At 40.0% G+C, this 25,829-nt stretch overlaps 1 protein-coding gene and 1 non-coding gene across 2 annotated transcripts in view; both read right to left on the reverse strand.

Moving 5' to 3' along the window:
* Nucleotides 1-25,829, reverse strand: part of Robo2 (roundabout guidance receptor 2) — a 1,234,122-nt gene that overhangs the window by 162,869 nt on the left and 1,045,424 nt on the right. The gene's annotated exons all lie outside the window — the stretch shown is intronic.
* Nucleotides 11,376-11,508, reverse strand: LOC127193540 (small nucleolar RNA SNORA70). The gene has a single exon (XR_007831174.1). It is a non-coding gene; the product is annotated as a small nucleolar RNA SNORA70 (small nucleolar RNA).

Below are 25,829 nucleotides of genomic sequence, written 5' to 3' on the forward strand. Positions count from 1 at the left end.
TGATACCACAGCAAAATAATTCTTTTTTCCCCATACTTCACTGCATTAAAAACAAACCTTCAAAGTAAGTGTCATTTTAGGAATTATTTCATTATATTTGATACAGACGTATAAAACATGATAAGAAGAGACAGTTCAGCTACCAGCCATATAGAGAACACCATCTTATATTTGGGGGACAAATTATAAGTGGCTCCTCATGCACAGAAGGGGAATGGGGAAAGGAATTGCTCAGTAGGGAAACATCCTGCTACTGCTGTGCAAGCTGACACCCTGGCACCCTGCAGCAAGCTGACAATTCCAGCTCCCCCCCACACCCACCCCCGCCCAGGAATACTCCTTGTATAAGCAAATTCACTAAGCAAATGATGCCGACAAAGCGGCAGTATGAATTGGAGCATGTTGAATAAACAAGGATGCCCTGTGACTTGCTCATTTTCAAGTCACAGCACTTTGTGAAGCCTGGAATTCTGCTGGGAATAAAATACACAAACACACAACTCATGCGAGAGGAATGGCCAGCTCCAAGCTCCTTAGCCAAGTCTTTCTTCCCCCATCCTTTTTTTAGCTCTGCTCTGTCCTCACCCACGGTATAATTTGAAGTCTTGCTAAGAGTGCCAAGTCTTCCTTAATGTTTTCCATTAATGTTTAAAACTTGCTGAAGGATTCTTAGAAATTGCAATGGAAACACTGTGCTCTCTGTAATTTGTATCTGTAACCTCTGTAATGCATATGTTCTCCTTGGGGAGCAAGTGTTGAGATCATTCATAAACTCTTGGATCACATGTGGCACTGCAAACTGGTGACATCTGACCATGGCAGACTCCAGGCCTGTCTCTGGCAATCATTTCCTTTGCTTTGCTGTGAAGGAGCCAGCACTTGGCATAGCTTCAACACTTGGAAGCCCTATTTTTGGAACGCCTAGCATCTGATATTTGACAAGGATCTGCATACCCTACCCATTAGCTTATGAGGAAGTTGTGGCTTGGTGCTAATTAATGTTTAATCAGTTCTTCTTCTCTTCTCCCTTAAAGAACTCTTGCTCCACAAAATTGTTCATGGGGTATTGATGTCCCCAGAACTACAGGAAATTCGAAATGAAAAAAAAAAAAATCCATGTTAGAAATTATGCTAAATATGTGCCAGAAGGAAGATAGCATTTAGAATCATGGGTATGAAGGAAAACATGTTTGGAATGATACTTTACTTGAGAACAAGATTTATATCCCATTCGAATATCTGTTCAGCTCTCAGAGTCACTGTGTGTCTGAGCACTTCTCCACCAAGGATTGAGTATAACACAGATACCAACAGCTCTGAGCATTAGAAGATAAGAATATATTGAATTAAAAACCTATAACCACAAAGAAGATCTGATCAATGAGGTCCCCGAGGAGAGTCCACCTCTTTTCGCACTTCTGATAGTGACTACTATTTTCTAAGACGTAGGCTTGGGAATAAATGAATAGACAAGGAAGTAGACACACTATATTTTTTAAGTAGAATTTACATCAACGGGGTAATTACAAGTGGTCATCTGTTTGATCGGAGTTTCTCAACTGAGTTTCTATTCTATAAGCCTCAAGTCCTCTGCCGCAGTAGAGAAGACATGGATGCCAGAGAGGCTGCTTGCTATATATCTACACTCACTGCTTTTACATTTTTCTCTACCACTCCTCATTCACTCTTCATTTATCCTTTTATCTCAGCAAACAAAAATTCTGAGGGACTCTTTTATACAGATTTATAAGATTTTAAGTCAACAGAGTTATTTAAACATGACTTTACGTTTCAAATGTACATAAGCAATATCTTCAAATGCCAAGCTCAGGATTCTTTTCTTCCCTCTCACTGCGTCTGTCCATTTGAATAAAGTGTGTGAAGAATTGTATCAGGTACATACTATTATGCTGTTTTATTCAGGATCCCCATAGGCCATGCCTCTCCTCTCTCTGTGTTGCTCCTAACTGAAGGCATTAGCATTTACAGCACTCCAACACTGCTCAGTGCGTACAAGTGCATGGTCTCAGCATCACCTTCCTGTCATTATGTCCTGTCCCGGCAGCAAGGCATCATTGTTCTCTTATTTTTCTCCCATGGTGCACTCTGATGTGTATGATCTCCATGAATTACAATGCCAAGTAAGTGCCAGATGTCATGAGTTATAAACTCAATAGTCTAAGGATTATTGCACATTAGGGCACCCTACAGTGCAAGGGTGTCCTGGAATTTATGTGTTACTTATTACCTATTGGCAGGGTCTCAAAGTAATCTCACCCCTGCTGATGAAATGAGGGTTGAGAGGAGAAGGTCAGGCTAGCCTTCCTTGTCAAGAACCCTAGTTACTTTAAACAACTGTTACTTTGTCTTTTCACCTGCACCTGAGACCTAACAGATTTTGAATGTGAGAGACTGACATTGTAATGCCTCTTGGGACTTTCAGTTTCAGTCTTCCTGATTGATAATATCTATTGTTTCATTGAGTTTTAACAAGGCACTTTATAGTCTTTGTCTCAAAGTCTGCTAATGAGTAGATATGTGAGGAACACCATTATCCGTTTACACAAACAAAAGTGCAAAATTTGGGAGTAGACTGGTTTCTTTTGTCTTTAATACAAGAATACAGACTATATCAAACAGCCTTGGATTAGGTTTGAATTTGTGATAGTTAAAGAACCAAGTGCTACATGCCAGCAGTCAGCAGACTCTTCAATAAGATCCTTCCAATACTGAGATTTGCATATGTCCACATCGCAAAACAGCATGACTCTATACTCCTGCAAATGTTCCTGAGACAAATGAAATCTGACTTCTCATATTCTTCAGGAAATGTACACTTTGATGGCTACACCAAATCTAATGCACGTGAGTAGGGAGTAGGCGTGCTTCCTAACTCAGAACGGACAGTGTTTATTTTTAAACTTGCCAACAAGAAAGACACTCCAGCATGCCTCAACTCGGGGTCCTCTTTTCCCCAACCAAATGATTTCTGAGTGCCATCCTTAACAAGAGCAGTCTCCTTGCTCATCCACAGTGAATCCCCCAAAGCATCACTGTGTTTTGACAGTTCAGTGGGAGAGTGGGAAGCAGGGGAGCACAGCTCAGCACTTTTTGTGAATGCAGATGTCTACAAGACTGGGCTTTAATTATTTCAGAAAACTATACTATGTCAGTGGAGTGACTGGTGTGCTTGACAACTTCTGTTTACGTAGAAAAAGCAGAATCCTTCCTTTATTAACAGTGAGTCCACCTTTCTGAAAGAGCCTCTCCCTTTGCTCCATAAAAACAAACTGATACTAGACACAAATATTATCTCCTAAAAGCATAAGGCATATTCAGGGCCCCAATAAAAGCATCATGTGTTTTTACAAAACGAATTAAATATTAGAAAAAATAAATATGTGTTTTAATTAAAGAGCTGTGTTTGTTTTTCCAGAATGTGTGATTTATCACCGAGTCTAATTTGGTGAGGTATAGCAAAGCACAGTGGAAGGCAACAAGAGTTAAAGGCTAACTACTTACTTGCTCAGCAGATCACAAATGGGCATCTATTGACCTCCCATGGCCATCAGTAATGCCCCATTTCTCAGCTACCACATTTTCAAATTCACGTGCATTAGATTTGGTGAAGCTCTACTTTAAAATGAGGATTACCTGGCGGTTCTAAGCAGGGCTCAATCACATTTTCCTTATTTTTCACCTTAGTGTGGATGAACATGATGACCTGGTGTTATTAATTAGGCAGAAGTACAGCCATCCCAAAGTCTCTGGGGACCATGGGAAAACAGGAAACCTCAGAGCCACCCTAAAATATGTCGCTGTCTTCAGACGCACATCACTGCCATCAGAAGCGGGTCACCATCAGCCGCCAGGATGCAGGCCCCCCAAGTTACTTTTGTGCACTTTCTGCACATCACCAAGTGCAAAGGGGGCCCACCCCATCCTCCTCCCTTTCTTCCTCGAGTCTCCCCAGAGACCATCTCTGTATATACCCTTCCAATAAAACCTCTTACATGGGTCTGCCGAGTGGTGCGATTTGTATATGTACCGCATAGTTACTCAGCACGAACTCCAACGTTTGGTGCCCTAACTGCTGCCCACACCACAGCATTCCTGTCCAATCTGCCTGCTCGCAGACCCACTTTCCTGCGTGTATTACCACACGCAACATCTGCCAAATTGATGAGTTCCCCTTTTGGGTAGCATAAATGCTTCTCTAGGTCTGAGGAGACTGACCTTTGATCGTGCAGCACCTCCCTGGTACCTCTTGAGGCAGAGGAAGCCCCAACCATGGTCTTTCCTGGCTAAGGTTGACCATTTTCGCTGAGCAACAGATAGGAGCGCCTCCTGTGTGTAAGATTTTCCTTCTTCCAGCAGTTTCACTCCTTTTGAGTCCTTCTAGCGCTGGGTGGTCAAGACTGCCTCGGGTTATGTACGCCTTGCTCTCTGACTAGCAGCTGAGGAGCTGCCGTTTACAGACTGCATCAATCTCATCAATCTCCTTGAGTCAGACTTTGCCCTTGGGATTCCTAGGACAAGTCACTGACTTCTACTCTTCCCATGGGAATGATCCAATAGGCCCAATTGTCTGTACCCCCATGCACACGCCTGGGGTACCGTCTAGAGAATTTTAAATCCCTAAGCTTAATGCCCGATTTGAGGGCTCCCAGACTTAGAAACTTCTTTAACAAAACCTGGCCTTGGTATTCCTTAGATAGTGGATCAAAATGGCTGCTTACGGCACACCGATGCAATATTTTACTGGAATTTTTTAGCTACTGCCAGAAACTCAGAAACTGGAAGGAGGTCCCATATGATGAGCCTTTTTTCCTTCTCTGCTCCACATCTCCCCCCCCCACCCCCGTTCTTCCTGCTCCCCGACTCAGCACCTTCTAGCTGTAAGGTCTCCATCTGAAGAATCTTCTACTACCTTTGACCTTGCTGATGAACACATGTCTCAAGCACCAACCCACAACAATGCAAAGTATGTCCCGTCTTCTCAGACATCCACCGCCTCCGCTCGAGTATTTCCCCCCTGCCCCCACCCCCCACCCCCCCCCCGTTCCCCTTCTGCCTACTTCTTCTTCTAGTACTTTCTTTTCCTTTCCAGGTACCTCTGCTCCAGCTACTTCCTCTTCCTCTCCAGGTATCTCCTCTCCAGTTACTTCCTCTTCCTCTCCAAGTAACTCCCTCCAGCTACTTCCACTTCCTCTCCAGGTACTTCCCCTCTAGCAACTCCCACTTCCTCCACCAATATAACATCCTACATTGGTACCCACTTTCACCCCGCTAATGCCCTTTAGCTCTCCTACTACCTGTTCTTGCAGCAAATCCTCCTTCCTCCTCTCAACACAAAGCAGCTTCAGTTCTTCCTTTGCAGGAGGTGGCCGGCCTGAGTGGATTAGTTAGGGTACATATTCCTTTCTCACTCACTGAACTCTCTCAGATAGAAGAGACTGGGGTTCTACACTTCTGATTCATCTGCTTTTATTAAAGAATTTCAATATATCACCCAGTCCTACCTTCATATATAAATGAATATGATTCTCCTTAACAACCTACTACCTGAAGCGCCCAGGCGAGTTTGGGGAAAAGGCCAGAACACATGCAGGTGAGGTTCATCAAACTAACGCGTCAGATCTGGTCAGAGCTCAGGTGGTGCCTGATCAGGATCCACTCTAGAATTATAATACCCCAGAAGGTATTTTAGCTTGAGACCAATTCAAGACTTGCCTTCTGTCTGGCCTCCATAAGGCTTCCCTCAAGCCAGTCAATAATGAGAAACTCCAGATGGTCATCCAGGACAAAAATTAAAATCCCTATCCGTTCCTAGAGTGCCTTACATAAGCCCACTTACACTATACTAACCTAGAACCTGAAAGTACAGAGGGCAGGTAACTTCTGATGACCCTGATATTAGGACTCAATTTACAAAGTTGGAGAGAGGCCACCTAACTCCACAGATGGAACCCTTCAAGGTGAACCATGGGAGAGATGGCAAAGCCTGTAAACAAAAGCACCAGATGCTGGCTGAAGCCGTCCAACAGGCTCCAGCAACTACCCAAGCCCCCTTTCCTCCTAGAGACAAGGGACCACCGGGTCTCTGTTTCAAACGCCGACAAGAGGGTCACAGGGCCCGGGCTTGCCCAGATCCCCATAGGTCACCAGGGACACACCCAAAGTGCCACCAAGAGAGCCACGGTCTGTAGACTGCCGCTGTGTCCCCCGTGGCACAGGGACATCACTTCCAAATCGCCCTCTGGCTGATATCCTTAGGCCTGGCCACGGATGACTGAGGGTGCCCGGATTTCTTAGGCTTGAGCACTGCCATCCCCAGCGGGGAGCCTCTGGTAGTCATTATGGTATCAGGGCGGCCCATGTCCTTCCTTCTGGACAACGGAGCCAGTTAACTTAGTTCTGAAAGAGTTCTGGGCCCTACCTCTCCTTCTCATTTCCCTATTGTCTGGGTAGGGAAATAGCCTTACCAACCTTGCCAAATCCACCACTTAATTGCATTTCTAGAGGTGCTCCTTTCACCCACTCCTTGTTAGTGAGGCCAGCCTGCCCTGTCCCCTTATTGGGAAGGGACCTTCTAGCTAAACTGGGAGCTTTTTTATCTTTTGCTCTCCCAGTCCTCCTAAGCCCAACCTCCCTTACAGTCTCTCTCTTTCTTCTCCTAAACACCCATTCTACTAGTTCTAAAAAACAGTTTCCTCTGCCAGCCTCTCCGGTGGATCCTCAAGTCTAGGATGTCCAGAACCCCTCTATCGCTAGATACCATCCCCTGTGATCATGCAGCTACAGGACCCTACCTGGCATGTTACCCAAGCCCAATACCCACTCAGTCTTGAGAGCCTCAGGGGACTCAAGCCTATGGTATCTTAACTCCCAAGGGGGGGAAAAAACCCTTCTCTATCCCACCTCCTTTCCTTTTAATACTCCTATGGTTGCAGTTAAGAAGCCCAAAGGAACTTACCGCCTGGTTCAGAGTCTTCGACTTCTCAAGTCGGCTGTGGTTCCACTCCACCCTTTAGTAGCTAACCTTTATACCCTCCTCTCCACTGTTCCCTCAGGAACTTCCCATTTCTCAGTCTTGGATCTCAAGGATGCATTTTTTTCTATTTTCCTTGATGTTTAGTCACAAACCCTCCTTGCTTTCACCTGGACTGACCCTGATACCCACTTCTCTACTGAGCTCACCTGGACTGACTTGCCTCAGAAATTTTTAGATGGCCTCCACCTGTTTCATCAAGCATTAGCCTCTGATTTTTCTCTCCCTATCTCTTCCTAACTCTAACCCTAAAGAATGCATAGATGATCTTCTCCTCTGCAGCCCCTCCATACAGGTTAGCAAAACTAACACTTCCGCACTCCTAAATTTCTTATCTAGCCATGGCTACAGAGTTTCACATTCTAAGGTCCAAATATCTACTCACCACATCACCCGTTTGCGACTAACCCCAGCCCACAAGCCATTAGCTTACATAAAAAGCACCTGATCTCTTTAGAAGCAGTTCCCTTCACTAAAGAGGAGATTTTTGTCTTTCCTAGGAATGGCTGGTTTCTTACTTTCCTGGATCACTTCCTTTTCCCTTCTCACCTGGCCTCTCTATGAGGCAGGCGAAGGCTCCCTATAGGAACCCCTTCACAAACCGGTCACCAGCCCTTTCATAGGCTCCAAGAGGCCCTTCTCCAGGCACCAGTTTTACATCTTCCCACCATAGCCCGCCCGTTCTCTCTCTCTCTCTCTCTCTCTCTCTCTCTCTCTCTCTCTCTCTCTCTCTCTCTCTCTCTGTAACAAAAAAGGAGGGATCAGCCCTTGGAGTGCTAGGTCACCAGCTGGGTCCATCCTCTGCACCTGTAGCAGATCTGTCAAAGAACCTGGACCTCACCACCCAAGGAAGGGCACCTTGCACATGTGCCTTAGCTGCTGCTGAGCTGCTTATTCATGAGTCTAAAAGACTAACATTTGGATCATCCATTACAGTTTTTTTTCTTCTCACAATCTGTCCCATCTTTTAACACCTATAAAGGCTTAAAAACTCTACCTCCCTCCAGGTATCTCTTCCTTCAGGTGGCACTAATTAAGGATTCTACACTTACCTTCCCACCGTGCCCACCTCTTAATATTTCACCAGGCTAGGGGCTTCCTTCCCAGGACTGGCTGGCCATTTGATTTTACCCACATGCCCACAGTCAAATGTGCCTGGTATCTCCTGATTCTGGTGGATACTTTCTCAGGATGGGTGGAGGCCTTTGCCGCTACTAACAAAAGGACTCACACAGTTTCTGAGCACCTCCTTCTCGAGTTAATCCCTCACTTTGGAGTCCCACCTCTTGCCAGTCAGACAATGGTCCTGAATTCACCCCTCAGATTTCCCAAACCTTATCTAAAGCCCTCAACATTCCTTGGCATTTTTATATCCCATACTACCCTCATACCTCAGGAAAGGCATAAAGAACTAACTGATCTTTTAAAAATGTTCTTATCAAACTCCTGCCATTAGCCCTTTTTAGGCTAAATGCTTTCCCTAAGAAACCTGTTTCTATTTTACCCTTTCAGCTCATGTATGGATGACCAGTTCTAACTCTCAGTTTCTCACCTAAATCCTTGCCCCTCCCTGACAATCTACTACTCTCCCTCTTACTCTGTCATCTTTGCTCCCTACTGTGGGACTTTACTGACCACTGTCTACCAAGCCCACAAATTAGCCCCTGTCCATCTTCTGTCAACATTGGAGATCAAGTCCTTCTTTCTCCTTAGGACCAACTCTTTCCCCTTAATGGCAGGGCCCCTTCAAGATAATTCTTGTGACTCCCACAGCTGCTAAACTAGACGGCTTCCCTCCCTGGATTCACCTATATCACCTCAAGCCTTTTAAGCCCCCTATTGAAGATAATGCCCCTCTCTACATATCAACTCCAATAGGACCCTGGCCCCTTAAGTTCCAGAGGACATAGATAGAAACCACCCTGCCTCCTACGTGGGAAGAATGAAGCTTCACTCCAGCAGCCTGTTTGACTCTACTGGGCTGGATATGTATTGTCTCTCTTCCCCCTCCTGTTTGGCTTCCGTCCAGGGCAACCCTTATGTTTGGAGATTTGAGGTTCAAGAAACCCTCATTCAGTATAGGGTCCTACCCAAAGTGGTTCAGAAAATTGCTCTGTGAAAGGCTGTCAAAGCCAATTGAAATTGCCATCACCCCCACATCTGTCCCTCCTCTCTTATTTGGTAGAATTTTTGTTTGCTTCCTCTGTGACCAAACAAAAAGTTGTTGCAGGGAAGGGCCAGACACTTGTGGGGTCTGCCCCTATTGGTTATGCCTGATCCACATGCCAGCACAAAGAAGCTCCTTCACCTTTACAGAAAGACCCTCTTCTTCTACATCCAGGACCCACGGAATCCCAGGTGGGAAACAGGTATCACTCGTAAACTCTACTGCCACTACACCCCTGCACTCCCAATAAGTACAATTCATAGCCAGAGAAAATATGTTCCAATCACCCAGACTTATGACATGGAGAATGTGGAGAAAGTGATTAAGCACTCCTCCAAGGTCATTGCCTCTCTGACATCCCCTGTCCTAAACAATACAAACCTGTCATTTCGCCTCTTATTCCAGACTGTGACCTCAGCATACAAGCACCTTAATGTCACCCAGTCTGGTCGCTTTGCAGATTGCTGACTGTGTGTCCCTCCTTGAACCAGCTCAGAACTGCCACTGACAGCATCTCTAGTTACCCTATCAGATAACCTCACCTTGCCTTTCATTAACTGCCCTAACTCTGCTGTTGCCACAAACCTCTACCACTTTCATCTCACCCTCTTTGGAGTAGCAAGCTGTTTCAAGGCATGTGGAACATGTTCTGTAGGGATGTTAAGTTCCCTAGACTGCAATGAAACTATAATCCTTGATGCCTTATCTCACCCCCCATGTGCCACTGCTCACAACGTGTCAATTTTTTGTGGTACTTAAGTCTATCACTGTCTACCTGCTGGCTAGTAGTGGATGTGCACACTGGTGTTTCTCTTCCTTGAGCTGGGTGTGACACATGGAGAAGAACCTTTACCCATCCCTGTTGTGGACTCAAAAGTTGCCCATCAGAATAAGGGACCAATTCAAATGTTGCCCCTCCTGGCTATTGCTGGTATCCAAACTGGGACATCGGGACTGGCAGGTCTACTAACCCTATATTATCAGCTTTCTTCTCAGTTTATCCAGGACATCCAGAAAATAGCTCAGAAAATATTAACTCTTCAGGGACAAATAGACTCAGTGGCAACAGTGGTGCCCCAAAATTGACGACGACTAGATCTCCTCACAGCTGAAAAGGGTGGTCTTTGTTTCTTTCTCCAAGAGGAATGCTGCTTCTATGTTAACCAGTCAGGTAGAGTAAAGAAATAATTCAACAACTTCAGACAGATCTCCAGAAGCAAAGAGAAGAGCTGGAGGCTTCCAATGTCGGGACCTTTGATAATTTTGTATGGAAATATATTTTACCCTTCTTGACTCCCTTTCTGGTCATTTTTCTGATTTTGCTGTTCGCACCCTGCTTTATTAACTTCTTCTCTATATTCCTCCAATCCCAGATACCAAAGCTCTCTAACCAAACCTTTAATTGGTTGCTTTTACAGGGTCATCAGCCTTTGACCATAGAACCAGAAGCTGACAACAATCAAATATACTCTCATGGTGAGGATTAGCCATATCCTGAGAGAAACTATGCCCCTTATCAGCAGGAGTAGTGTGATGAGCAAAGCTCCACCCACATTCCCCCTCCTCACCATCACTCCATTGTTGGTTCTTCATTTCTTTGTATAATAATGAAAAGTGAGGGATCTTAGTAATTATGCAGTGGTACAGCCATCTCAAAGGCCCTGAGGGCCATGAGAAAACATGAAACCTCAGAGCCACTCTAAAATATGTTGCTGTCATCAGAAGCACATCACTGCCATCAGAATTGGGTCACCGCCAGCGGCCAGGATTCAGGTCCCCCTAAGTTACCTGTGAACTTTCTGCACATGTGCCAGGTCATTTTATAAAGGGGCTCACCCCATCCCCTCTCCTCACTCTCTCTCTCTCTCTCTCTCTCTCTCTCTCTCTCTCTCTCTCTCTCTCTCTCTCTCTCTCTCTCTTCCTCAAGTCTTCCCAGAGACATCTCTGTATACCCTTCCAATAAAGGCTCCTATGTGAGTCTGCCAAGTGGTGTGATTTATATGTCTGTCATATAGTTACCACTGCGCGAACTCTAACACCTGGGCCATGTGAATCTTGCCCACTTCACCCTTCGTCTTTCCATAAGCACTATAAATGCTTGCTTGAAGCCTATACTGAAGACAGCATTGAGGTAACAGACAAGAGGAGCTTCCTGAAAATTGACTCCAGTTATCTTAGGCAACCCATCAAGGCAACAGGCTACATGAACTATCAGCGAGGCTGCTATTTGCAGCCCTGGCACACTAGGCCTCTGTGAGGAAAGAAAATCAATCAGATTAAATGATTGCAAAGCATCTAATCTATGTTTATTGTGAAACTGAAAAGGGGGCCGTCTTAAAGGCAGGAGCTTAGATAAATTTACTTATGTTATCCAAAGGTGGAAAGAAAAAAGCAGCTCTACAAAGTTGCCCTATGACCGGCACTTGCACATCATGGCATGTGTGCCTACATATACATCCTACACATAATAATAATAATATAAAAAGTCCTCCCTTCCTTTGATATACATTAGAGCCAGCATGACCATCCAATTATAGAGTATGGGCAGAGCAAAAAGGAAGTGAATACATTTACCTACCTTTTCCTACTTTGCTACTTGCTATATCCTATTTCTGGCTGACCTGGTACCCCCAGCCCTGGGAATTATTACATTTCCATTCACAAAAATTAAACAGAAAAGAAACAGAGGCACTTCCTTCTTCCTTGGGAAGTAACTGTCTACAAAGAAATATTTACTTTGACTTACACTGTGGTTTTGAACCTATACATTGTGAGCCCTTTGGGGGTTGAATGACCTTCCTTTCACAGGGCTTGTCTAAGACCATCAGAAGATACAACTTCTTATAATATATAACAATCTTAAAACCACAGTTATGAAGTAGCAATGAGAATAGTTTTCTGGTTGGGAGTCAACACAACATGAGGAGCTGTATCAAAGGGTCACACTGTCAGGAAGGTTGAGAACCACTGTCCTAGAGCATTTTCAAACCTTACGCAGATTTACCAAGAGTCCTGCCAAGCCTCCATCATTTTTCCTTAAGGCAAGTCATAATGCCATGCCTGTTATTACAAGTGACCAGTGAGCACAACTTGCAGTGTTGGACATTTTTGTGTAGCAAACTTTAACCTTTCTTTCTACTCCTTTTCCTTTAACAGCTATCTAAAGATGCTAATATCTCATTTGCTTTCCAATCTCTAGTAGCCAAGAGGGAAGGTATTCATTTATTCTGAAATAAAACATCTTCATTATGACCTATGTGTTGAATAATGATATCTTTTGGCCTTAAAAGTAGGTACTGTTTGAAGTCAGAAGCAGGTCCTTAGTCTCTAGACATTGAGCACTAGGACTCGGAGATCAAAGGTGAAGCAATAGATACGCGTAAGGACAGAGTTACTGAGGTCTGTCAGTGGATACAGTTCAGATTTGATTTTCTCCAAACACCACGCAATTACTAAGAGAAGATGACAATTACTAGAAATCACTATGATTAAAAACTTGCACAGTTGTATATAATATAATTTTAGGCTGAAGGCACTCAATGACTATCTGCATTGCAAGGTACTAAAGGAACAGAATTTCAGTAGGTCCTTTAACCAAAAGTATAATTTTTCCAAAAGAGAGCACAGGCAGGCTATTTGTTAAAAGGTAATTTTTGTACAATATTTAATTTAACCTTGGTTAATTGATACTCAACACATTTTATATGCATTATTATTTTATCTTCAAACAGTTCTAGCTGTAGTATTCATTTTAGGTAAAAGAAACAATTTATTATTTAATTATTCACTTTTGTTATTGACAACTGTAGACCGCACATTCTACTGATTCAGAGTACTTTATATCATACTTTGTGAGTATTAAGAGTTTTAAAAGATTGTTATTTTACCTTGTTTATGATATTGAGAAAATTTTCTGTCTGTAGCTCAGAAAACACAAACAGAAAAAGTTTGAATTATCTGAGACCAAATACAAAGAAGAGAAATGCTGTCAAACTGGACTCTTAACAGGAGGGAGTCTCAGAACAGGATGTGAAATTGTGTTAATAAAGAGCAAGAAAAAAGTAAACAGGCTGGAATGTGCTTGCATGTACATAAAACTTAGAAAGACACAGAAGAAACAAGTAATGACACATTCCATTGGAGAAATAGAAATACTGAGAAACAAAGATTGAGAGAAAAGATTTCACAACATCTGCTTTGCCTCTTCTTTTTAATTTTAAACCTTGTAAATACATTTATTAGTAATAAATATATGTGTTTGATGTTTTATAAATACAACACTTAAATGGAAAAATGCATCAAGTAAGAGTGTATTAAAGTCATTTATCCCACCTGGATTTAAACACTACAGTTGTGACAAAATTCTTCCAAGCCTTACTTGGTGAGACAAAATATAACTTTACAGAATAGTTGGTCCATTCAGTATAGAAGTCAATAAAACATCTTGAAGATGATGGAAAATCTTCCTGTACATATGATCAAAATGCACTTAATTTATTTGATCATTAGAAGATAAAATGCAAAGTCATCATGGTTATTGTTAAGTTCGTTTCATTCACCATCAGCAGAAGGCCTCTGTTAGTGGACAACAGAAAAATGCAGGCTACTGAGACAGTGTTTCCTAATGTGGCCGAGAAGGATTAGGTAACAGACCACAGTTAGGTAATGGCTGAGAGGCCATTAAACTTGAGAAAGACTGGAAAGTATCACATATGTTTACTATCAACAGATACTTTTAAAAATGACACATTTGCTTATAAAAATGTTTTTCTTCTTTTCTGTTTCGACATTATGAATTTATTATTAATACACTTAAAGTTTGAAAAGGAGCCAGTCTGTGGTGGCATATGCCTTTAATCCCAGCACTTAGCAGACAGAGGCAGGTCTCTGAGTTCAAAGCCAGTCAGGTCTACTGAGTGAGTTCCCAGACAGCCAGGCTACATAAAGAAACCCTGTCTCCAAAAAAAAAAAAAAAAAAAAAGCGAAGGAAAATATAAGTGACTTATTAAAGGTATAAAAGTTTATCACCATAGAATAGCTTCTAAATAAAGTTTTCACCAATGATTCTCCCTTTTATATTACTGCATTTTATATTTTACATAATTTCAAATATAAAACAAATATTTGACCTTTACTTAAAATGAGTGCATATTGCTGTTGGAGGCAGAAGCAGGGATTTAAGACCAACCAAGGTAACATAGGCAACATAGCTTGTATGAGTCATATCTCCAAAACAAACATCATTTAAAAAAAAGAGGTAAAATAATGTTTATGTGTACAGATTAAATTTGATGATATTGACAATCTTAGTATAGCTAATGTTTATTTTATAGTTAGAGGATGATAGTTTGATGTCAGATCCATAAAATGACTTAGAGCTCACCTTAAACAGTAAAATGACCACTGGGTGAGGATTTCTTTTCACCAATAAATTGAATTTTGTCTTTTAATCTTTAGGTTGGTGATAAAGTCATCTCATGAAAGCATTAGTTAAAATTCACTAACACATATACTTCAGAACTATAGTATTATGTAAGAAATGCATAATGGCTTATTAGAATTTGTTTTCAAACTGAAGGCATTTGCATAACAAAAAGTTCCACTGCATATTTTCAAGTCTCACAATTCAGCAGCTTTAAGTTGTAGTATCACTTTAATTTTGTAGCAATCTTTATATAATTCTTTTACTGCAGAGTTTTGTTTAGTCTTTCAATTAGCAAAAGGGATCATTTCAAAATAGTCATTATTAGGGGTTTAAAAATCTGTTGATGCAATACTGAAACATTTTTATAAAGTCTTTTATCTCTCTTTCAATACCTGCATTGATGAATTTGAATTGGATTCCCATATGGTACAAGAGAGTTGCATCAGTGGTTATAATGGTGCTTCTTTACTGCACAATGCAGCAATTCTTTGAGAGATTAAGGGGTCTGTAAAGAATTGAAACCATCTAAGAACTGCCTTTAATTTACAATGCAGGCAGAATTATTTCAAATATTTATTCCCTTATACTTGAGTTGTTGTAATCCTTTCATCAATATATTGTTATGCCAAAACTTTCTGTCACACATTTTGCCTTGCCATCACACAATCTTCCTTTCTGAAATCATTAAGATTAGAGCATTGGATAAAATACATCATTTAAAACTGTGCATTTCTTCCTTTGTCTTCTGGAATGCTTTCTATATTTTATTCCCAGTAGCCATTACTGAGCTGTATACAGCACCTGAAACTTTCTTTTCTCAAGATAGTCAGTTCACTCACAATGAATACCCTGGCTACACATCTTTCTCACTTTAATGACTTCTAGCTCTGCCTTCACACTGATGACCCAAGAATGTAATGCTCCGGCCTTGGAAGCCCCTGGGACTTTAGCCCTGCATCTACCTTTCTACCTCGTATTGATGCTTCAGTAGCTCAGATTTAATACGACTGAGTTTAAAGTCCTGGTTTTGTCACAAAAGTCTCCTTGTCTTTAATCTTCCATGACAGTTCCTGGTACAGTCATAGCAAAGTTGTTCAAAGAGTCAATCTTCTTCCATTTCTTACACATGCTGACACACACACCTATGTGTGTCCATTGTCAAGAACCTCTGATGGTGACATGCATTTAGATTCCACTCTTTGCCTCCATGCTTTTCATATCTGCATTGCCCTGTGTTTTGTTCTCTACACAGCACATATTACTAAACAGACATAGCTATCCTTCCTTGTATAAATTTGTAAAGCAGCCCACAAAACACTTTAGATGTGCCCTCGCATTTTATAGTAACTCATCCTCCTCTTTATTCTTCCTCAAGTACATGGAACTTTCTCTTCTCGCTAAACAAGTGACTCTTTTGGATCCTCTTTCTATCCTTTCCAGCCAATCTAGCAAATAATCTGTCCTCCACCACTCGCAATTTTTACTCTCCATTTTCTGTCAGTAAATTCTCAGGTTTCAAGTCATTTTTGCATCTGATTAGCCTTCCAAAACTCTAGAATTGGAAGAAGGGGCAAGAACAACTTGTAACATTCCTTTTTTGTTTGTTTTTTTCTCCTCTCCTGCATATAACTGGTTGTTTTGTGAAACTACTTTTGTTTGGCATTTTGGTTCATTACCTATCTGCCTTAAGTGAAATAAAAGCTAGCTTTATAAATAAAGGAAGAAATTTCAGTTCTTTACTGTTCAATTCCCAAACTTGAGATAGCCATCCTTGGCATGTATCAGACACAATGTCCATTTTTTTAAAATAAAAAGCTGAATAGAAAGTTTCAAATTTTGTTATTAAATGTGATGGGGATATTTATTATGCATCTAAAGCAGAAAGTACCCATATAGTCACAAGTTTACTCACTCAATACATGAGAAACTTCTTTGTTTGATCAACAAAAATAGTATTCCTAAAATGGCATAATTATGGAATTGTCTTCCATGGAACGTCAGTAGTTTTTTATCTTAAGTTAATATATAATTCACAGACTTTATATTATTCCTGGAAACTGATTTTCATATCAAAAGGCTTTTAAAGACCATGTACTGATCCTAGATTTTAAAATCTCTCAATTTCATACAGGATGAAGTAGACACATTTATATGTATGACCAAGTTTTCCACCTAAAATGTGAAGAAATATAATAATGATCTCATGTGATAAAAATTTTTATAAATGAAAATGCATAAATGTCAAGAATCCTAATTTGATTCTTGTTAATATGAATGAACAGGAACTAGGACTTAAATTTCATTTTTATTCTAGAAACACCATAAAAATATTATGATGGCAAGTTGGGTGAAATGAATATATTTCATAAATCTGTAACCTAATAATCAAGGTGTATTAATGATAACCTAACTTGGTAACTATGGTCTTTATTTTAATCAATTAGTGCATCCTATTGTAAGGTAGTGATTTTGAACATTAGGGTTGCATGCTATATAATCCAGACTCCTTGGTTCCACTCACCCTTGTGTTGGCCCTTTTCTCACCTCCCGGCCCCCTCTCCTTTCCTTCCCCCACCCCTAGCATGTGCTCTCCCTTCCCTTTACCCTCCTGAACTGCTTCCAATAAACCTGCATTTATATATTATAGCTTCCTTGCCATTAGCTCATCCTGGTTATTTCATAAATCATCAGTGTCTATATTTAATTCAAACTTCATTATGAATATTCCTATTCAAATCAATTTCTAATATGACTTTTATTCTGTGCAGTGCATTGTCTCATAAGACACAAGAAAGGAGAGCAGAGTAGAGTATCCCAGTGGAAAACATGACCCTGCCCCTCCTTTGTGATGAGCACTGCTGTAGCTTTAACACAAGGTCTGTTAGGCCCCACCACTGTGGTTGTCACTTCTTTCCCTATTGGAAGCAAACCTTCAAATCATTTTAATTTTTTCTCTCTCTCGTCACTTGTTTTTACTATAAATCTAGGAAATACGTATAACCATAGTGAAATTGCCTTACACACAGAGTGGACTTTTAATAGGATTTTGTTTTGTTTTTGTAATTACAGATAAGCAGAGAGGATGGCCTCTTCACCTATTCTTATTCCTTTGTAATTTATTCTTTGATAAGTTCCTATATGTGTACAATATATTTACATCAGATGCAGCCTCCACTCAGCCCTCATCTCCTCTAGAAGACCTCATAACCACACATCTCCCTGCCAAATTAAAGTTATTGTCTTCTTCCTTTTTTGAAAAATACCTCATTTGCATGTATGTATGTGCATGCCATGCATGTCCTGGTGCCATAGGAGGCCAGAAGATTGTTGGAGTCCCCGGAACCAGAGTTACAGATGGGTGTGATCTGATCTGTTGGTGCTGGGAATTGAACTCAGGACCCCTTCGAAGAACACCCAGGGCTCTTAAGAGCTGATACATTTCTCAAGCCCCTATACATTTTCTTAACAGAACACTATTGCATAGAATCTTGCAGCATGTTTTTCTTTTCCTGTAGTTAATTGTTTAAGACCATAGAAAATCATAGAAAGAAACAAAAACAACAATAGGCTGAAATAATGGAAGTCTTGTGCCTACAAAATTTTGGAAAGCCATAAATAACCTGTTCCTGACAGTTTTGGTCTTTCTTCACCAAATGCCTGCTAGTTTTCTTTTTCTTTTTTTAAATCGGTCCAGCCCACACTTGGCCTTCTTTAATAGGGTCCCTGGCGAGTGTTATCATGGGCTATTCAAGGAAGGTTGATAAAGCCTGCAGACTGCACACACACGGCAAGTCAAGGTATACTGGTGTCCACCAAGGGTAAGAGGGCGATGTGATCTCTACTCATTATGGAGCAAGTACCAAGGGTTGGTTATCTGAAAAGCAACAAACATCTGTCAACACTCTTGACACAGAGCCTCATGTAATGGAGAAGTGGGGAGTTCAGTGCTCAGACACAGAGTTTCCCAGCATGCCTTCTGTCACCACATTTCAACAGTAACCCAGACTTTTGTTTGATGATGAGACAAGAAAAGGCATCTGCCTACAGAAGCCTTACATCACCTACTTGGAAGAGTCCCACATCTGGTACTTATGATCTCCCAATGGGCCCACTGACTTTGATCACTGAGATGAGATTCTACTAGCTTTCTCTTCTTTTTGCATTTGCCACTGAATTTCTCATTTTAGTACATTAAAACACAGAATTGAAGCAGATCAGAATGAATATTCCGCACATAGTTTTCAGCAAATCATATATCTTTTTTGCCTTTGCAGAAACATCCTAGACATCTTCTCATGTAGATGACTGCTAGTCAGTCCTAAGATTGTCCATATACCCTACCAACTAAACACAAATAATCACGCTTCATGTCTATAGGCTGCACGTCTTGTTTAGTTTTACTTTTAGATCTTCAGTTTCTTGTTTTTTGTTTGTTTGTTTTTGTCTGTTTGTTTGTTTTTGGTTTTTGTTTTCTTTCTGTCCCAAATTATTGAAAAGTCCACAAGTAAAACACTGGTAGAGTTTTTAACAGGGTTGCATTCTAGTAGTGAACACCCAGTCCCAGTCCCATTCTGTTCGATAGTGCCTGCAGTCTTTATACAGTATACTGTAATATTACTATATGGTTTTACTATGCGATACTGAAATCAGTATCCCTGGAGAATGCAGGGTGGGAAAAGCAATGCTCTCCAAATAATTCCCTTTTTTCTTTCCACCACATTTGGACATAGCCTCCAAATGAGCCATCTTTGGATTCCGATGGGCAGCTTGGTCTTCATATTGGTCCCCTAGTAAGGGTTGCAAGTGTTGTCTCTGACTCTGTTGCCTGCTTTTCAATCACATCCATCCCTGGAGGCATTTCTTCCCCAATCCACAGGGGAAGAAGATGCCCTGAGTCCTGATGCGACTTGATATGCTGGAGTGAGTTGGTAGGGTGGGCTTCCTTTCTCTGAGGGGTATATTAGGGGGATAAAGGGAGGAAGAAGAGAGGGTGGAACAGGGAGGAGAGGGAGGAGGGGGCTACAATTGAGATGTAGAGTAAAAAAAAAGACAGCCTCATTGTCCATGAATAAGAGGAAAAGAAATACAAGTTTGCTTTCACATTGAAGACTTCTTCCCCATTCATGAGCAATTCATTAAGGAAGTCCCTCAGTTTTATACAGCTTAGGGAGTCCTAATAGAAAAAGAAGCAAGAAAAGTGGAAAATATGATCATATATGTGTGCATAAATGTGCATAAATGCATTTAATGATGGCATTTGGTAGTTATTTTCTATTTGTTTGCATCAGGCTTTTCTTTTTCCTCTTCCTCCTCCTCCTCTTCATCCTCCTCCTCCTTCTCACTATGACCCTCAAGTAACCACAGAATCATGATCTTCTGGCTGGAATTACAGAGGGTACCATTATCCTTGATTCACACATATATGAATAAGACAAGTTTATCAACTGCCATTTCTTTAAATTTTTAATTTCAGACATAACCACTTGTCTTTTAAGTATATTTACAATGTCAGCTTTTTCCAGAATATTTTAGTGTTAGGATATTTAGTTTTTAAATTATTCCTACATATTTTTACCCTGTTTTTTTTTTTCTAGTGTAACTACAAAAAGAAAATTTTCTATGGTAATTATAACCATTTCCAACAATTTTTCACAGTTGTTTTAATGATCCAGAGTCCCCTTTGCAAAGGGCTGAGAAAAGGCTCTGTCATTAGTCAAGTTTGTAAGCTTTGCTAATTACGGTAGTGACTCCAGTCATTGCAACAGCAGGTAAATTGGCTGCTTCTTCTATGAGCATTGTAGTCTCATTCTTCTTTCCGGTCTCTTTAGATTACTTTACCTTGCAAAGTAGCCAGTGAATAAAAATATCTACTTTACATCAGCCTAAGTAAATTACTCATCCATTTACTCTTGCCACCTCCTAGTTTTAAGTCACTTTTACTCAATCAGGTGATGGCAGACTAAATTAAGGATGGCGACTGGGGTTAGAAATATGTGCCCTATCAAGAGAAGGTAACTGGACCAAACTATGATGAAGCTTATGCCTCTCCACTCAGCATATTTAGCAGTGGGTTAACAGCTGCGGCAGATGAATGGAGAGGGGAAAAAGTAATTTAAAGGATAAGAAAGGGGGAATATAAACTCAAATAAGTGAAATTAACTGTAGTGAAAATCCTCATTTTATTTCAAGAATTCACGATGTTCAAATTTCAGTGTGAAGGAAACATTAAAAGGAAATTCCTCTCATATTTCTAAGCTGTGAAACGTTACAAGTCAGGTATACTATAGATGAATGTACCACTCTAGACAGACAGACAAGTCAACAGCATGTTTGAAACGCTATCATACAGTAAATAGGAAGTTAAATCTTTACAGCTTCCCGCTTCCATATATATTAGAATAAGTAAACGAAAATGTTCCTGCCTCCTGGCTTGTGATCAAGAGAGGCTTATTGTTAGGAAGCTTGTGGCTTAACCTAGGAGTATGACCCATGTGATGAAAAAGGACAAATATGGAAAGTGATGATGCTGGCCAGAGGCAGCTACATTTAGCAAAGCCAAAGCCAGGAAAATACAAAGACAAAAACCCAAATTGAATGCTTACCTTCTTTTTCAGTGACAACTATGTTTATATTGGTAAGCATCAGCCATCCATGAGACATATACATCAATGTGATGGAGAGGGTGAATACCATGAAAGGAATGTTCCAGTGGATATTTATATCAGAAAGAGACAATGTTCTGCAATTTTATTATTTGAAAGGCCCAATCAAGAAGATTTTCACATTCTTCTTATTCTTTTCTCTTTTTCTCTTTCTCTCTCTCTCTCTCTCTCTCTCTCTCTCTCTCTCTCTCTCTCTCTCTCTCTCTCTCTCTCTCTCTTTTTGAGGGAAGTTGATCAAGTTCCAACCTCTGATGGGAAAAAAGAATCCAGAGCAAATGAGCCAATTGGATAGACAGTGCAAAAGAAAGGCATGCATTTGTGAGATACTTGTAAGGTTTGTGGACAGGACATTCTCCACTGTTGAGTGGAGAGTGCGGTCTGACTTTCACATGAACTCTGGTGCCCCATATTTGACCACGTCCCCTGGATGGGGAGACCTGGTGGCACTCAGAGGAAGGATAGCAGGCTACCAAGAAGAGACTTGATACCCTATGAGCATATACAGGGAGAGGAGGTCCCCCTCAGTCACAGTCATAGGGGAGGGGAGTAGGGAGAAAATGGGAAGGAGGGAGGAATGGGAGGATACAAGGGAAGGGCTAACAATTGAGATGTAATATGAATAAATTAATAAAATATATTAAAAAATAAAGAAAGAAAAGAAAAAAAGAAATGATAGCTTATATTACACAGGCTTTGTCTTCTAGGATCTAGATTTCTAGTGGGACATAGTGGGGACTATGACTGAATTGAAACATATATTAATTTTCATAATTAATGGAGAATATTAATACATTTCAGAATTAATTGGGAAAATCAACTAAAGTTTTCACACTTCAGTATAATGATTTTTTGGTAGTAGGAAGTCTCTAATTACTTAGAACAATTCATATTCATTAAATTGTGATAAGAATGAGTTATCTGTAATTCTTTCTAATATTTGCATTCTCTAATAAAAATTAGAAATGAAAAAAAAAAAAAACAGCCAATGAATGCTGAATAACCAAGTGCAGTTAATTTGTGGGTATGGTATATAATTTAGATTACTGTAAAATAAAAGGATGCTAGCCCATATATTTGTGATTAATAAATCATCCCATTATATGAAGGGACACTGAGCTATATTCAATTATCCATCCTTAAAGTAAAAAAAAAAAAGTGATGAAGAAGGTGCTTAGTTAATATTCACTATGTGATATATTGCTAGAGTTAAGTATAATAGTTTTAATTTAGAAGTATTTCCTTCCAAACTTTAAGTAGTATAATAGCTAAAGTTTAGGTAAACCATCTAAGACAAATGAAAGGATAAAATAAGTTATCTGTAATACTTCTAGGTGATTAAATATCTAAGTGGTAATATTAAGCATGATATGTATGCACATAAGTCTGCTTATATTTTATCTATACTTATATCTATTTCTGTATTTATATTTATTTCTATATCATCCACTCCCAAGCTACAGATTTGTTTTACAAATGCCAGTAACAATAAGTGATGGGAGACAACAGGATTAGAAGATATAATCTAAGGATATTACAGAAGTTCTGAATTTAAGTTCCAATTTTAAGGCTAAGCTAAAGCAAACCACAAACACACACACAAACACACAAAACCTGATGCAAATGCTACATGGGTGTGGTTTTACCCTTCAAGTTGATTTCTTGAAATGATATTAAATTTTCAGCTGATTTATATACATATTTTTTTTTAAAAGGCTTCTAACAGCTTAGAGAGACAGCAACAGTAAAATGCTTGCTTTGCTGACACAAAGACATGAGTTAAAAGTTAATTCTAGGCCTGGGGAGTTCCATCCTTGGTGCTCATATAAAGGAGGAAGGAAAGACTGTCTTTCGACCTCTAAACACATGCCATAGCACAAAATAACCACCTCATATGTATAACACACACACACACACACACACACACACACACACACACACACTAAAGGTACATGTTGTTATATTGTCATTTTTCAAAGAAGAATACTGAGCCATAGAAATGACTAATTGGTATAGAATTTATCCTTTGTCCTACTGCTAATAAAGTATACCCTAAGAAGTAGCATGATTATCTCTTGTACCCAAAGCTATGCTATCTACTGTCAGGATACACAGTTGGAACATTAACTATGAGTAGCCTGTTTAAATTTAATGATACCTACTCAGGCCGGGGGAGGGGTGGGGTGGGGGCAGAGGTGTATTTGCACAAAATGATTAATTTAAAAGAACAATGGATAATATTTAAAATCTGTTTCCCAGTATATTTTCAGTTCTTATATGTAGCAAAGCAGTTTTCTATTCTAATTTCAATAAAGGAAAGTGATATTTTATGGATGAATGATTCAAGTTATATGTTTATTTCTTATCATTTTGCTTAACTCTTAAATTTTTTTTCTCTTTCAAAGTTGAACTCAGCGAGTTATTTTTAATTGTGGGGTGGAGGAAAGAGGAAAGGGAGAGTCTAAAAAGAAAAGGTGGGCGAGAGTACAATGAGAAGAAATTTAAACGGGCAGCAGTGGAGCCAATGCCGATAGAATATCTAAATTTCAAAGCATGAGACCCTGAACTTATCTTCTCATGTCTTCATTTAATAAATACTAAGTCCATCAACCTTTAGGCTCTAGTTACACTGTGGCTGTGGGGTGCTTTCTTGTTTCCAACATTGTGAATACAATAAGGCAAAAGTGCACAATCTGAGGAGTTCAAAGGAAAGATCTATGAGATCATAGTAGCTCACAGAATGGGAGGGATAGTAAGGACATGGAGGACTAATTTAGGAAAAAGAGAAGGAAAAATCAGAATAATCAAAGAGAAAGAGAGCATCTCAGGGCTGTTTGGAGACTTTTTTTTTTTTTTAACAAGACCTCAACTGACATTCTTGGTATGATACAGATTGCGTCATGGTTAGAACCTTAAAAGAATTTGATGTGAGTGCTTGGGTTTTGTTAATGTTACTTAGTACAAATTGCCTACACTGAATTTTAAGCTATTAAAGAAGGCTTTTTTAATAACTGTGAATTAAAAATATTTATATAACAGCTGTTCTGCGTTCTTTTGGGGATCAGGGAGCATTCTCAAATGCATTTTGGTTTCTGGAGAAAGTGTCTATATGCCAGTTGTATGGGTACTTGTCCTGAAACTGGCTGATGGATGTAATAGGCCGTGAAGGAATATTGTGGGCGGCATGCTGGTAAAGTTTCAAACCTGATTTAAAGGAATGTCTCACTCAGCATTTTTATTATGGCTTCATTTTAGTTCTCTTGTGCCTAGCTTACATGTCTGTGATTACATCAATAACTGGATTTAAATATAGGATGGAGGGATGATATTTCTCTTCTTCTGCCTGTGTTTTTTTAACCTTGCTTCAGCTTGTTAATATCATAGGCAATAAAGAGCAAAGACTTTAGATTTATTCTACATATTCAATTGTCTTGGTATTCACAGGTTAAAAGTCACAGGCACAAGTAACTGAGAACAGTATTTTTTAATAGTAACTAATTGTATCTAAGGAAGAAAATTAAATATTAAATGTGTCAGCTCTAATAATAATGATTATTATACTTTGGGACACTGTAGGTACCACAGTGAGCACATACTTTCTAAGCTCATCACTTTTCAAGAGATTATTGTGCATTTCAATGATGTAAGTTTTTTTTTTTTAATTTCAGAGAGTAAATATCAGGGGTCATATATCTTAGACATGAAAATCTAGCACTGTTGTCCTTTCTCCCCACCTTTAGTAGAAAGTGGCTTCTGTTAGTATAAGTAACATCCTCCAAATTCTTTGTCAATGCTGGGGGTGAGTTGCCTCATCTTATTCACAGAAAATGGAACAAAGATTCAAATAGCTTACCAACTGGATACTCAAGTCCAGATAAGAAACTGCAAACTTAATAGCAAGAATTGAAGCATCTCCCGGACAACAGTATAAAGTGTTTCTCAACAAGGTATTTGTCACGTGGACAAACCAAAGATTCTGGCACACAGAGAACGTTTAGAATTGTTGTTGTTGTTGCTGCTGTTTGTTGTTGTTGTTTATGGAGTTATAGAGGTTTTGTAACTATTATTTTACCCCCAGATAAATTAGTAGCTAAAAAAAAAAAAAAAAAAAAAAGAGCCTAACAAAATGGTGAGGCTCTTTATTTTTATTTTAGGATCAGTTACATGTAGGAAGCCTGCAATGCTTCCCACAAAGATTTCTGTCATGCTGTTAACATAGCCCAGTTCTCCTGGTAATAAAATGCTGGGTGATCTTCCAAGGCCCAGCAAGGACTGACTTTGCTCACTGTGAGACACAACTTTTTTCACTTGAATAATTTTGTATAAATAAACTCAGATTTTGCTGGCTAAGCACGTAGAAGTCATGTGAAGCAAACCTAATCACACAGTTGAAGCATTGAAAATGGACCGTATTGCAAAAACTGCACTGCTGCTCTTTCTGTCAAACCCTGTCACCTGATGCTTGAAATGGTTGGTTTCAGGAGTCATTTTTCAGTAAACTCTAATGGAAGCATGGCTAGAAGGAAA

This window comes from Acomys russatus, chromosome 8 (genome assembly GCF_903995435.1).
Source record: "Acomys russatus chromosome 8, mAcoRus1.1, whole genome shotgun sequence".
Taxonomy (NCBI): domain Eukaryota; kingdom Metazoa; phylum Chordata; class Mammalia; order Rodentia; family Muridae; genus Acomys; species Acomys russatus.